The 12953-nt window shown below is 37.7% G+C and overlaps 1 non-coding gene across 1 annotated transcript; it reads left to right on the plus strand.

Moving 5' to 3' along the window:
- The first annotated feature begins 443 nt into the window (after positions 1-443).
- LOC136336719 (U6atac minor spliceosomal RNA) lies at positions 444-570 on the plus strand. The gene has a single exon (XR_010731545.1). It is a non-coding gene; the product is annotated as a U6atac minor spliceosomal RNA (small nuclear RNA).
- The last annotated feature ends 12383 nt before the right edge of the window (positions 571-12953 follow it).

The following is a 12953-nucleotide window of genomic DNA, read 5'->3' on the forward strand; positions in this document are numbered from 1 at the left end:
GGATCAGCTGGAAGGCATACAGGTAAAGAGAGATGTGGTGGGCCTTTGACTGGGTGACAAAACTGGGCATCTGGGAGCATAGTAAAGACTGTTAAACAGTATGGCCCCTGAATTTTTCACTTGGTTGAGTGGACTGTTAACATCTCTCTTGAGACAGACTTCAGAATAGCCGGGTGTGATAAGTGGAAGACCCCCATCTGCTTCAGGGCTTTTACTGGAAACTGATGTCTATTTCCTGATACTTGGGCCACACTCAGGAAAAGCCTGTGGTAAGTCTTCCTGCCTCAGGAACATCTTGCCAAAATGGAAGAAAGTGCAGGACCAAGCAGATTGGGTCAAAATGGGAAAAAGAGAACTACAGCATAGAATCTATGAGCTGGAACTGTTTTCATTCAACAAATTTTCTGATCTATCAAGAAGGTTAAAAAAAAAAGAATTGAAGAGTGTTGTATGAGGAGAGAAGCTCAGCACTCTCCTTGGCAAGGGTGGAAGAGTCCATTGGGCCTGACAATACACATATGGTTAAGGCATTGATGCCTACTTTGTGATATATAAATACCATATTTTTATGCTAAGTGAAATAAGTCAGACAAAGAAAGACAAATACTGTGTGGCTTCACTTATATATGTAATCTAAAATAAAACAAACAAACCAACAAACAAAACAAAAACAGACTCGTGAAACAGACCAAAGGGATGGTTGCCAGAGGGGTAGGAATGGGGCGTGGGTGACAAAGGTGAAGGGGAACAAAGTCGATAATATTGTGCTAAGTTTGCACAGTGACAGATGGTTACTAGAATTATAGGGGTGATCACATTGTATGGTATTTAAATGTCAAATCATATTATACATTTGAAAATAACAAATAATATATGTCAACTATACATAAATTGAAAAAGTTTAGAAAGAACAAGTATAAATAACATTTAATAAAATTTTATATAAAGGAAAACAGGAGTTGTGAATTAGCTGAAGGAGGATCTTGGGTCAAGAGAATAATTTTTTAACAGTACGAATGACAGATTTTTATATACTAATGTAAAAATTCAAGTAAAGAAGAAAAATTGGTGCTACTGGAGAGGTAATAATTGTTTAAATGTTGCCCTAGAATAGGTTAATTGGGATGGAATCTAGTTTATAGTTGGAAGTTGGCATTTACTAGAATTTTTATATGCTCTTGATAAAGTCATCCATTTATCATTAAGAAATAGTCTTTTGTATTTCTGATAGTTTTCCTAGTCCTAAAGTCTACTTTCTTAAGATTATTTAGCTACTTCAGTTTTTTTTATTAATATTAGCATAGTATATTATTTCTTCTGTTTATATTTAGTCTCTAAATGTCATTGTATTTAAAATATGTTTCTTATAGACAGCATAAAGTCGGATCTTGTCTTCTTAGCCAATCTGACATTCTCTGCCTTTTAATTGAAATGTGTAGAAAATTTACATTTAATGTAATTATCAGTCTATTTGAGTATAAATATACCATTTTGAAAATTTTCTATTTATCTCCTATATTCTTTGTTTCTTTTCTTCTTCTTTTCCTTTGGATTGAGTAGTTTTTAAAATAAATTTGGTACTTGTAGTAATAACTATATCACATTGGGTTATTTGTTTTGAGTCATTTCTCTAGGCTTTCAAATTTAGTTCTTTACATTATGAAAGTCTACCTTAAAATATATACTATTTCACATATATGGTAAGAATCTTACAAAAGTACATTTTTACTTTCTTTTCATCCTTTGTGCAATTATCACATACATATTTTACTTCTACACATGTACTATATTATAATTGTTTTTATTTTAAGCAATTATTTTTTTATATTTTTAAATAAGAAACAAATCTGTTGTATTTGTTTAAATACTTATCATTTTTTTGTTTGTTTATTACTCTTTTGTGAAGGTCCAAATTTCCCATCTGGTATTATTTTTCTCCTACCTGAAAACTTCCTTTACCATTTCTAGTAGCACACATCTGCTGGCAATGAATTATCTTAGTTTTTGTCTGAAAATGTCTTTGTTTTGTTTTAATTAAAAAAATGTATTGAGAGATAACTATCTTATAATAAACTACATAAATTTAAAGTATGTGATTTGAGAGTCCAGCCAAGATGGCAGTAAAAGTAAATGCTGTGATTACTTTCTTCTATAACCACAGGAAAATTACAACTAAATTATAGAACAACCAACCTGGAGAACCATCTGAAGGCTATTGGAACAAAAGTCCTATAACTAAGAATATAAAGAATATAAATCACTTACTTCTTAGAGGCTTAGTATTATTTTCAAACTACTGTCAGACTATTTAATACACAGAAGAGAGTGATTTCTACTTCCTAAGTTTCTATCAAGTTCTAGTGGAACAAAAGTCCTATAACTAAGAATATAAAGAAGAAGTCACATTGAGACTGGTATGAGAGGCAGAGACATGAAACCAGCTGGTCCCACAACCGTGTGTGTTGGTTGAGAACTGGGAAAGATATTTCAGTTGCAGAGGTCTCCACTGAGGAGGAAGTGGTCCCAGGCACATAACAGGTTCCCCAGCTGGGACCACCAATGTCAGAAAAAAGAGCTCCCACAAGATCTTACTGTGAAAATCAGAAAGGATTCCATCTGACTAGGTGAGATGCAAGGCTGCTGGAACCCGAGCATTCTCTTAAAAGGTCTGCACACAAACTCACTCTCAGTCACTCACTCTGGGCTCAAGCAAAGGGACAGTGGCTCAGGAGGTACCAGAGACATACAAGGAGAATCTGAGTTGTGTGGCTTCAGGGCAAGAGCTGGAGGGATAACCACCATTTTCCCTATGTTGAGCCCTCCTCCAATAGAACTGATGTAGTAGGGGCTTCTTTCTATACTTAGCCCTGCCCGCCTACAACCAAATCTGAATCTACATTAGCCTGTGAACACCACTTGCACCACCCTTATCACTCCAGTCAGAGACTCTTAACTCACTACTCAACTTACACCTCCAGAGGATCTTTCAGAGACAGATAACCAGATTTGGCCTACACCAACTGTTTCTTAAAAGTTTTAAGTCTTTCTTAAAAATAAACTTTCAAAGGTCCTCATGCCCCAGTCAGGCAGTGGCAGGCCTTAGTGTATCCTATGCCTTTTTCTTAGTGCCCCCAGGCCCAGTACTGTCACCAAATCTGAATCTGCATTGACCTGGTAAACACCACTCACCTCACCCTGGTGACTTCTTGATATCCTGCCTCACCCAATTCACAAAAAAACAGAGGCATTTTTTCAGTGGTTTAGCCTTATGGGCAACTCTCAGGTTGCGGCAGGCCTCAAAGTGGCTGGTGCCTTTTGCTAAGAAGCCCCAGGCATGGTACTGGTGGCAGCAGACCTTGGTTTGCAGTATGGCTCCTCCCCCATGTCTCCAGGCTCAACACTCTTGCCAGGTAGCTCCATGCCTGTCACAGTCAGTGGCTGACCTTGGCCTGCACTGGAGTCTCTCTGAAGAGGCCCCCAAACCAACAAAACTGATAGCCAACTTAAGGCCACAACAGATCACCGCCTGATTAGCTACACAAGCAGCACACCCAAATGATGGTCTCAACAGGAACCAGAGCCCACTGGGGCAAATTCAGCTTTGTGGAGTCAGCCTCTGCACAGCAGCTTATATGCTGTGGTCTAGGTCAATCCTTATAGTCAATCTGAGAGTCAATCCTAACCACTGATATGCCAACAACAGTCAATACTCAACTACAACACAAGAGCAAACACAGTCCACACAAGGGGCACTCCTGGAACATCTAGCTCAGGTGATCAGGGAGACTGCAATACTGGGCCCTACGGGCACCTTCTACATAAGGCCACCCTGTCAAGAATGGGAGATATAGTAGATCTACTTAAAATATAAAAACAAATGTAAAGGCAGCCAAAATGAGTAGACAAACATGTCCCAAATGAAAGAACAGGAGATAACTCCAGAAGAAGAACTAAATAAAATGGAGACAAGCAATGTACCAGACACTGAGTTTAAAACACTGGTTATAAAGATGCTTAGTGAACTAGGGGAAGAAATAAGTGAACCAGTGGAAACTTCAATAAGAGAGAGTAGCATAAAAAAGTACATACAAACCATAAAAAAAAAACAGTAAGAAATGAAGAACACACTAACTGATATGTAGAATACACTAGAAAGAATCAACAGCAGATTAGATGAAGCAGAGAATTAAACCAATGATTAGAAAAACATGGTAGCAGAAAAAAGAACCAATCAGAACAGCAAAAAGAAAGAAAAAGAATAAAAAATATTAGAATAGTTTAAGGGATCTCTGGGACAACATATTAACATTTGTGTTATAGGAGTACTAACAGAAGAGGAGATAGAGCAAAAGATTGGATACCTACCTGAAGAAATAATGGCTAGAAACTTTTATAACCTGGCAAAAGATATAGACATACAAGTCCAGGATAGCAGTCTCAAACAAGATGAACCAAAAGAAGCCTGCACTAAGATACATCCTAATTAAAATGCAAAGGTAAAGATAGAGACTCTTAAAATCAGCAAGACAAAAGCAGTTAGTTAATTACAAGGGAGCTCCTATAAGACTGTCAGTTGATTTATCAACAGAAATTTAGCAATCCAAAAGGGATTGACACAAAATATTCAAAGTAATAAAAAGCAAGGACCTACAACCAAGACTACTCTGCCCTGCAAAGCTATAATTTAAAATTAAAGGAGAAAGAGATTCCCAGCCAAAAGAAAGGTAAAGGAGTTTATCACAACTAAACCAGTATAAAAATACATGTTTTATAAAAACTTTCTTAGAAGAAAAAAGAACCTAAATATGAACAATGAAGTGGAAATAACTATGTATGTATCAATAATAACTTTAAATGAAAATGGATTAAATGCTCCAATCAAAAGACATGGGGTAGCTTAATGAATGAGAAAAAGACCATACATATACTATCTATAAGAGACCATCTTTAGATCAAAATACACATATATAGAATGAAAGAAAAGGGTTGGAAAAGGATATTTCATTCAAATGGAAATGGGGGGAAAGCTGAGGTAGCAATACTTATATTAAGAAACATTAACATTAAAACAAAGACCATAATAAGAGACAAAGAAAATCATTATGTAATGATAAAGGAATCAATCCAACAAGAGGATATAACCCTGAAAACATTTATGCACCCTGCATGGAAGCACCTAAATATATACAGCTGATCTTGATGAACATAGAGAGACTGACAATAATACCTTCATAGTAGGGAATTTTTTTAATAAATAAATTTTTATTAATTTTAATGGGGTGACATCAATAAATCAGGGTACATATATTAAAAAAAAACATGTTCAGGTTATCTTGTCATTCAATTCTGGTGCATACCCATCACCCAAAGTCAGATTGTCCTTCGTTACCTTCTATCTAGTTTTCTTTGTGCCCCTCCCCCTCCCCCTCTCCCTCCTTCCCTTCCCCCACCCCTCGTAATCACCACACTCTTGTCTATGTCTCTTAGTCTTGCTTTTATGTCCCACCAATGTATGGAATCCTGCAGTTCTTGTTTTTTTCTGATTTACTAATTTCACTCCATATAATGTTATCAAGATCCCACCCTTTTGTTGTAAGTGATCCGATGTCATCATTTCTTATGGCTGAATAGTATACCATGGTGTATATGTGCCACATCTTCTTTATCCAGTCTTCTATTTTTTTTACAATGATTAAATCCTTTAAGCAAACTCTTGGCCAATACAGCAAGAATCCATAAAAGAGTACTGACCTTAACATGTTCACCAAGTCCAAGTTGGCCCCAACAACATGCCAAATCCCTGAAAAATGCAACCCAACACCAGTCTGTTAGGAGCTGTCACAAGGAGCAGGAATCCAGAAAAAGTCCACATCCAAGAAAAGTCCGCATGGCACTGGAATTGTTGTCACAATTCTATACTTTGCAGCTCATGTCCAAGTCCCAATGACCGCTGCTTCTACCTGGTAATGATTCAGGTAGACTGGAAAGGCCATCTGCAGCATGTGTGGAGATGGAGCTTCTGTTCTCCTCTGCCTGGAGAGATGAGACTAGGTTGCTTTTCCCAGGAGCTCTGCTTCTGTGGCTTGGTAAAGAGAACCTTGGGCTACACTAAGCTGGGTGGCAAAGGTAGATTCATAATGGAAGTTGGCAAAAGGGGGAAAGAGAGCTCTAAATTAGGAGTAGGTCTCAGCCTGAAATGGGTGGGACATTGAAGTAGGAGGAATAAAGAAAACACTATATATTAACCAAAGCAGCAGAATATAGGATTGTCAACACCCACAACAGAGATCTTCGAGAGAAGAATAAAAAACCTGACTATGCAGGCAAGACATAGTTAAGTGGCCCTTGTGCAAATGAGATCATTTTACCTGCTTCTTGGAAGAAATACCCTAGGCTCGTCCACAGTGTCATAGATGGGGCTGACAGCCCTGGGCACCTTCAGCCTTCAGTGGCAAATCCCAGCATTCTGGGTAAGGTTAGGTCATAGGTGGCTGGAGCAGGGCTGGAAGAAACTGAACCCTCCCTTAGAGGAGCGAAGGGGAAGCCTACCTTCCAGTGTCCCTTTTTCCTCACAGTAGAGGCATGTAAGTCTGGCAGGCTTTAGCTCAATGACCTTCCTTTCTACTATTGAAGCAGGGCCCAGATGGCATCCTAAGAGACCCCTTTGGGGCATTGGAGCTTTTAAGGGCATATCCTAAAAGCTGGTAGTTCCCCTGATCTCTATTGGGCTTTTTCTGCTTCTTGGTATCTTAATAGCCATGTTCAGAAGATCTCGCTGAGGGGTTTGAGGATCCCCATCTGCCTATATAAATCTTTTCCATATATCTGGAGCTATTTGGAAAAAGACAAAAGAGTGTTATTAACTGGATCAAATAAAGAAGGTAGTAGTTTGCAGGAGAAAAAGATTTGGTGTCTCCTGTTCATCAGCATTCAAAAGAAATTTAAATTTTTTTTAAGTAAAAAGCATGATATGGTAGACCTGTAGGAGTTCCAGGATATGACTACCCCTTTTTAAATTTTTTTAAATTAACCTTAAAATATTTGCTGGGTACACTTTAATAATACCTTGACTCTAAAGATTGTAAGAAATACACATAATTTGAAAGGTTTGACAAAATACAGTAAACGCTTTTGCTCCATATGCAGGAGCATCGTCAGTTTAACCAGTTTAGGAAATCTAATAATAGAACCATGCATACAGACAATGAACTATAACATGCTTAGCAGCCTCTCCTGTTCTGACAGAGGTTACTCTAAATCCAGAATATGTATCCACTGTAACGTGGACATAAAACTGTTTACCAAATGAAGGTATATGAGTAACATCCACTTGCCAAAGTTGTCCTGGTAGGGGTCCTTGAGGGTTAACTCCAAATGAAGGGGCAGATGTAGTATAGGATCCCTTGGACAGGATTTCCCAATCTGCTGTGCTGCTTCCCGAGAAAGTTGAAACTGTTTACACAGGGCTGCAGTGTTCTGGTGATGAATAGTATGAGACTGAATTGCTCGATATGTCATGGTTGCTCCAAATAATTTTCTTTTGGGTAGCTTGATCAACAAGGGCATTCCTAGGCCCTGGACGGTTGGCTCAGTGGTGGAGCGTTGGCCTGGCGTGCAGGAGTCCCAGGTTTGATTCCCGGCCAGGGCACACAGGAAAAGTGCCCATCTGCTTCTCCACCCCTCCCCCTCTCCTTCCTCTCTGTCTCTCTCTAACCCTCCCGCAGCCAAGGCTCCATTGGAGCAAAGTTGGCCCGGTCGCTGAGGATTGCTCTGTGGCCTCTGCCTCAGGTGCTAGAATGGCTCTGGTTGCAACAGAGCAACACCCCAGATTGCCAGAGCATCTCCCCTGGTAGGCATGCCAGGTGGAACTTGATCAGGCGCATGCGGGAGTCTGTCTGACTGCCTCCTTGTTTCCAACTTCAGAAAAATACCAAAGAAAAAAAAAGAAAAAAAAAGGGCATTCCCTTGTGCTAAAGCTCCAGGGAGCATGGAGTGAGCTTAAGTATGTCCTATAAAGCATGGAGCTCTATGTTGACATACAAGTCTTTGAAGAAGGAGGAACTGCTGAAATATTTCATCAGCATTTGTCCCTAAGACAGCAGTCTTTATAGTAGAAACACCATAAGTAAATATTCGTTGTCTGTATATGGATTAAAGGGGAAATATGGCAAATGCTGAAAAGCCATGGTAATGGCATATAATTATAGACTTTGAGCTGATTTTAAGTTGACAGTTTCAGTATAAAGTTGTCCATTGATTTGCAAGAGTGATTTGCCATTTAGTGGAAGTTTCCCAAAGCCATTGTTGTTGATCCTTTGAAAAAAGGAACAACAATAATTTTGAGGCTCAAAACCGATAAGCTGTAAGGGTCGACTATGCCCCTTGATAATCCAGGAGGCAACAAGATCAAAATATGGAAGTGTATTCCATGGGCTAATAGATGGTTCAATGTGCCCAAGCTGTAGCTGCTCTTGTACCAATTGAGCAGCTGCCCTAGGTTTCTCCTGAGAAAGGGGCCACTGGTTTACCCATACAGGATTATCTGATTTCCAAGTAATTGGGTCTGCACAATGCATTATTGAGGTAGCAGGAGCTACTAAGGCCCTATGCTAAATTTTGATATCCTAATCTACACCTTTTGATATTGGGTGCCACTTCTATGGGGGTGAGAATTCCTCGCTGTTCTTTCCCTAGTCACTTGATGGGCAAAAATCCCCAATCAAGCATCTGAGTACTGACTAAACCATTATGACTGACAAGCAATGCTACCATATTTTTCAAAACATCTCTACCCCACAAATTTACTGGCCATCAAGGGAACACATAAAGCTTAAAAGATCCAGAATGACCTTCTTAATCTTCCCAATGTAGAAAACTAGAACTTTGTTGAGGGGATTTACTCTGCCCTATACCTTGTAATTCTATGGCTGCTGCATGAGTGGGCCAGGAAGGAGGCCAATGTAGCTTTGCAATAACAGATACATCAGCTCCAGTATCTAAAAGTCCTTTAAATTTATGCTCATGTATTGTTAGTTCCATTTCAGGGCATTCCTGAGCTATTTTATTTTTAAATCCAATTGGCAAAATCAGAGGAGCCAAATCACCAATTTGTTTGGGGCCCCTTTTGCAGGATGTGGACTGAGAAGCAGAATTGGCATCCTTATACTATTCTTTTAACTGCCTGAATTAGCCGTGAGACACATTCTTTTTTTTTTTTTTTAATTTTGATGAGGTGACATTGATAAAATTGTCTTCCATCACCTTCTAACTGGTTTTCTTTGTGCCCCTCCCCTCCCCTAACCCCCTCCCTCTCCTCCCTCCCACCCTGTAACCCCAGCACTGTTGTCCATGACTCTGAGTCTCATTTTTATGTCCCACCTATGTATGGAATCATATACTTCTTAGTTTTTTCTGATTTACTTATTTCGTTCAGTATAATGTTATCAAGGTCCATCCATGTTGTTGTAAAAGATCCGATGTCATCATTTCTTATGGCTGAGTAGTATTCCATAGTATATATGTACCAAAGCTTTTTAATCCACTCATCCTCTGACAGACACTTGGGCTCTTTCCAGATCTTTGCTATTGTGAACAATATTGCCATAAACATGGAGGTGCATTTCTTCTTTTGGAACAGTGCTATGGTGTTCTTGGGATGTATTCTTAACAGTGGTATAGCTGGGTCAAAAGGCCATTCGATTTTTAATTTCCTGAGTAATCTCCATACTGTTTTCCACAGAGACTGAAGCAGTCTGCATTCCCACCAGCAGTGCAGGAGGGTTCCCTTTCCTCCACATCCTTGTCAGCACTTATTCTGTGTTGTTTTATTGATCAGCGCCATTCTGACTGGTGTAAGGTGATATATCATTGTGGTTTTAATTTGCATTTCTCTAATAATTAGTGATGTTGAGCATTTTTTCATATGCCTATTGGCCATCTGTATGTCCTCTTTGGAGAAGTGTCTATTCATTTTTTTTGCCCAGATTTAATTGGATTGTTTGTCTTCCTGGTATTAAGTTTTACAAGTTCTTTATAAATTTTGGTTATTAACCCCTTATCAGACGCATTGTCAAAGATATTCTCCCAATGTGTAGTATGTCTTTTTATTCTGTTCTAATTATCTTTAGCTATGCAGAAGCTTTTTTAGTTTGATAAAGTCCCATTTGTTTATCCTGTCTTCTATTTCACTAGCCTGTGGAGACAAATCGGCATATATATTGCTGCGAGAGATGTCAGAGAGCTTACTGCCTATGTTTTCTTCTAAGATCCTTATGGTTTTATGGCTTACGTTTAAGTCTTTTATCCATTTTGAGTTTATTTTTGTGAATGCTGTAAGCTGGTGGTCGAGTTTCATTTTTTTGCAGGTAGCTGTCCAATCTTCCCAACACCATTTGTTGAAGAGGCTGTCTTTACTCCATTGTATGCTCTTACCACCTTTATCAAATATCAATTGTCCATAAAAGTGTGGGTTTATTTCTGGGTTCTCTGTTCTGTTCCATTGATGTATGTGCCTGTTCTTATGCCAGTACCAGGCTGTTTTGAGTACAATGGCCTTATACTATAACTTGATATCCGGAAGTGTGATACCTCCCACTTTATTCTTCCTTTTCAAGATTGCTGAGGCTATTCGTGTTCTTTTTTGGTTCCATATAAATTTTTGGAATATGTGTTCTATATCTTTGAAATAAATCATTAGTATTTTAATTGGTATTGCATTGAATTTATAAATTGCTTTGGGTAATATAGACATTTTAATGATGTTTATTCTTTTTAACCATGAGCACAGTATATGCCTCCACTTGTTTGTATCTTCCTTGATTTCTTTTATCAATGTTTTATAATTTTCTGAGTAAAGTCTTTAATCTCCCTGGTTAAATTTATTCCTAGGTACTTTATTTTTTTGGTTGTAATGGTAAAGGGGATTGTTTCCTTAAATTTTCTTTCTGACAGTTCATTGTTAGTGTATAAAAATGCCTCTGATTTCTGAGTATTGATTTTATATCCTGCCACCTTGCTGAATTCATATATCAGGTCTAGTAGTTTTTTGACTGAGACTTTAGGGTTTTCTATATACAATATCATATCATCTGCAAATAATGATAGTTTTACTTCTTCTTTTCCAATTCGGATGCCTTTTATTTCTTTTTCTTGTCTGATTGCTGTGGCTAGGACTTCCAGAACTATGTTGAATAAGAGTGGTGAAAGGGGGCACCCCTGCCTTGTTCCTTATCTTAAGGGGATTGCTTTTAATTTTTGCCCATTGAGTATGCTGTTGGCTGTGGGTTTGTCATAGATGGCCTTTATCATGTTGAGGTATGTTCCCTGTATTCCCACTTTGCTGAGAGTTTTGATCATGAATGGGTGCTGGATTTTATCAAATGCTTTTTCTGCATCTATTGAAATTATCATGTGGTTTTTTCCTTCCTTTTGTTTAAGTGATGAATCACATTGATTGATTTGCAAATATTGTACCAGCATTGTCTCCCCAGAATAAATCCCACTTGATCATGGTGTATGATTTTTTTTCATATATTGCTGGATTCGGTTTGCTAATATTTTGTTGAGGATTTTTGCATCTAAATTCATCGGGGATATTGGGCTATAATTTTCTTTTTTGTGTTGTCTTTGCCTTGTTTTGGAATCAGAATTATGCTTGCCTCATAAAAGCAAGTCTTTCTTCTTTTTGAATTTTTAAAAATAACTTGAGAAGGATAGGAGTTAGTTATTCTGTGAATATTTGGAAGAATTTACTTGTGAAGCCATCAGGCCCATGGCTTTTGTTTGTTGGGAGTTTTTTGATAACTGCTTATCAAAACCTAAAGTTTTCTGATTCCTCCAGATTAATTTTTGGAAGATTATATGTTTCAAGGAATTTTTCCAACCTAGAATGGACAATCTAGGTTGTCTAGTTTTTTGGCATACAGTTCTTCATAGTATTTTCTTACAATATTTTGTATTTCTGTTTTGTCAGTTGTTATTTCTCCACTCCTATTTCTAATTTTATTTATTTGAGTCCTCTCTCTTTTTTTCTTGGTGACTCTGATTAAAGGTTCATTGATCTTGTTGACTTTTTTCAAAGAACCAGCTCCTGGATTCATTGATCCTCTGTATTGTTTCTCTAGCCTCTATGTCATTTATTTCTGCTCTGATCTTTATTATTTCCTTCCTTCTACTAGCTCTGGGCTTTACTTGCTGTTCTTTTTCTAGTTCTTTTAGATGTAGGGTCAAGGTGTTTATTTGAGCTTTTTCTAGCTTCTTGAGGTATGCCTGTAATGCTATAAACTTCCCTCTCAGGACTACTTTTGCTGTGTCCCATAAATTTTGAGTTGATGTATGCTCATTATCATTCATTTCTAGGAATTTTCTAATTTCTTCTTTGATCTCATTGTTTACCCATTCATTATTTAATAACATGCTATTTAGTTTCCAAGTGTTTGAGTATTTTTCAGTTTTTCTGTTGTGGTTGATTTCTAGTTTAATGCCATTTTGATCAGAGAAAGTGCTCAGTATGATGTCAATCTTCTTAAATTTGTTGAGACTGCTTTTGTGCCCTAACATGTGGTCTATTCTAGAGAATGTACCATGAGCGCTGGAAAAGAATGTATATTCTGCTGTTTTAGGGTGAAAGGTTCTGAACATATCTATTAAATCCAGTTGATCTAGTGTGTCCTTTAAGTCTGCTGTTTCTTTTTTTATTTTTATTTTTTGAGAATCTATCTAATGATGTTAATGGGGTATTGAAATCCCCTACTATTATAGTATTGCTGTTGATCTTGCCCTTTATATCCAGCAAAGTCTGCTTTATATATTTAGGTGCTCCTATATTAGATGCGTAGATATTTATAACAGTTATATCTTCCTTTTTGATTGCTCCCTTTATTATTATGTAGTGACTTTCTTTTTCTCTAACTATAGTCTTTGTTTTAAAGTCCATTTTGTCTGATATAAGTATT

Source organism: Saccopteryx bilineata, chromosome 4, assembly GCF_036850765.1.
Source record: "Saccopteryx bilineata isolate mSacBil1 chromosome 4, mSacBil1_pri_phased_curated, whole genome shotgun sequence".
Taxonomy (NCBI): domain Eukaryota; kingdom Metazoa; phylum Chordata; class Mammalia; order Chiroptera; family Emballonuridae; genus Saccopteryx; species Saccopteryx bilineata.